The 2515-nt window shown below is 51.4% G+C and overlaps 1 non-coding gene across 1 annotated transcript; it reads right to left on the bottom strand.

The window, feature by feature from the left end:
• Nucleotides 1-1993: 1993 nt before the first annotated feature.
• TRNAD-GUC (transfer RNA aspartic acid (anticodon GUC)) lies at nucleotides 1994-2069 on the bottom strand. The gene has a single exon. It is a non-coding gene; the product is annotated as a tRNA-Asp (tRNA).
• Nucleotides 2070-2515: the final 446 nt, after the last annotated feature.

Genomic DNA, 2515 nt, shown 5'->3' on the forward strand with positions numbered 1-2515 from the left:
GCATGCGTGCGCGTGCGCGCACACACACACACACACACACACACACACACACACACACACAAAGATGTCTTTCACCTTAAATGAATGTCTGTGAATGGGTGTGCAATTCCTAGTTTTCTATCGGGCCCTCTCCTCCTAACGGTTATATCCTGATCCAAACATTGATGCTGCTGCCTTCCTGGTCTTGAAACATTTGAGTTTTTCACTCCTGTTCTACAAAAGACATTCTTATCCACTGAGAGACACAAATGTCTATCACAATGCCAACTCATGCTTTAGACTAGAGTGTGCCTTTTTAATTTTTCCAATTGATTTCAGAGAGAGCGAGTGAGAGAGAAGCATCAACTCATTGTTCCATCGAGTTGTGGACTGATTGCTTCTCGTCCATGCCCTGACCAGGGATCAAACCTTGGCATGCAGCCTTAGCATGTCGGGCCAACACTCTATCCACTAAGTCACCTGGCCAGGGCTCAACAGTCACCCTGGTCATCATTGTGATTATGGAACTCAGGGCATTTTTCCTTTGCCCCAAATAGCAGCAGAGAAAGTCGAGACGTCCCCTTTAATAACCCATAAGCACAACTCATGCAGTCAAGAACTGGGGTGCCACTCAAGCTGCCGCCCTCATCCCCTTCTGGCAGACAGAGCAGCAGTCGGGCTCCAGGGAAAACACGTGGGCTCAGGTGCCTGTCAGCGGGTGCGAGCTCAGCTCAGGATGCTCTGAAACATCCCCCAGACCATGCAGAGGAGCTAAGCTCAACACATGCTCCCAGAGGGGGAGCGAGGGGACAACAGGCATGGCAGCACCCACAACCTGGCACAAGCCACTGGCCCTTAAATGGCATCCCCAACTCTGCCCCACGGGGAAAAGGAAAGGAAGCCCCACATTCCAGTGAATTTGGTGACGCATCCCAAAACACACTGTCCCCAAAATTCATAACCCGAGAGGAGCCCACACAGGACATGTGCAAGTTGGCTCTGTCTCAAGACATTACTTGTCTTGTGCTCATGTGTTTCTTTGCTTTCGAAGGACTGACTGTCTTGCTCCCTCCCCTCCCCAACGGGCGCTCAAAAGAACACGGAGTATTGTCGGCCAGCTCGGCGGTCACCTTGTCATGACCTTCACTATACCTGCTGACATTCTGTTTTTGTTCCCTGGCCAGATGTCATGTATAACGGAGTACATGCTCTCATTATGGGCATTCGTGTCCGGGAATGCCAACATAATTCAATGAACTGCCTGGTATTTTGAAGAAAGGACTTCATTTTTTGTAAATTATTCAAATTTTCCATCGGCCACCTACGAGGCAGAGCATTGGCCACCTACTTCATCTCCCCTCGGCCCGCTCTGGACGCAGCGCTCAGTTACACTAAACACAGGATAATGTTCTGGTCACGTCCACCGAAATGAACCGGGAGGGAGGAGGACAAGGCTGTTTTGCTATGGATCTGAACGACAATTGTTTTGCCGGTGCAAATTCTAATCCCAGATCTCAAGTTCCAGATGGGTACTGCTAGAGTCTCTGACCATCTGACCTCCCCAGGGAACCCTTCTTGGATTTCATTGTGCATGTCCAGGCACAGAAATCTCACGTCACAGAAGGAAAAACTGCATAACTTACTCCAATGAAGCATCTGTCCTCATCATTGTTTGAGAACTGTTCTTTTTTTTTTTTTTTTTTTTTTGTATTGTATTTTTCTGAAGCTGGAAACGGGGAAAGACAGTCAGACAGACTCCCGCATGCGCCCGACCGGGATCCACCTGGCACACCCACCAGGGGCGATGCTCTGCCCACCAGGGGGCAATGCTCTGCCCCTCCAGGGCGTCGCTCTGCCGCAACCAGAGCCACTCTAGCGCCTGGGGCAGAGGCCAAGGAGCCATCCCCAGTGCCCGGGCCATCTTTGCTCCAATGGAGCCTTGGCTGTGGGAGGGGAAGAGAGAGACAGAGAGGAAAGAGGGGGGGTAGAGAAGCAAATGGGCACTTCTCCTATGTGCCCTGGCCGGGAATCGAACCCGGGTCCCCCGCACGACAGGCCGACGCTCTACTGCTGAGCCAACGGGCCAGGGCCGAGAACTGTTCTTTTTAAGGCAACTAAGGACCTTCATTTCACCACCTCCAGTGGTCAACTATCTGTTCTCCCTTTGTGGGACATCCTGCATTCTCTGTGCACCTATGCCACTGCATTTCCCCAAATTTCCTCCAAGCTCAGTGGTGTCCAGTGCCTGGTCTCCTTTGTTGACGCCTCCGGTGCCAGCATGGTGTCACTACCCACTGCTCTACTTGACTTCCGTCATTCTTGGTGGAAATGTTGACATTCTCGAGGATTTTAATCACACGAGATGCCCACGGAGCACACTGTGAAGTGAGAAGATGGTTCTAGGTGGACCCGTGGATAGGGGGCACTGCAAGCTCACCCCATCATGGAGCTGTAAACAGCGTACAGATTTTAAGGAACTCCTAGTCCAAACATTCAGCCTCAGTCACTCCCCCAAGGTCCACACACAAACATCCCA

The sequence above is a fragment of the Saccopteryx leptura genome, chromosome 1 (genome assembly GCF_036850995.1).
Source record: "Saccopteryx leptura isolate mSacLep1 chromosome 1, mSacLep1_pri_phased_curated, whole genome shotgun sequence".
NCBI lineage: Eukaryota > Metazoa > Chordata > Mammalia > Chiroptera > Emballonuridae > Saccopteryx > Saccopteryx leptura.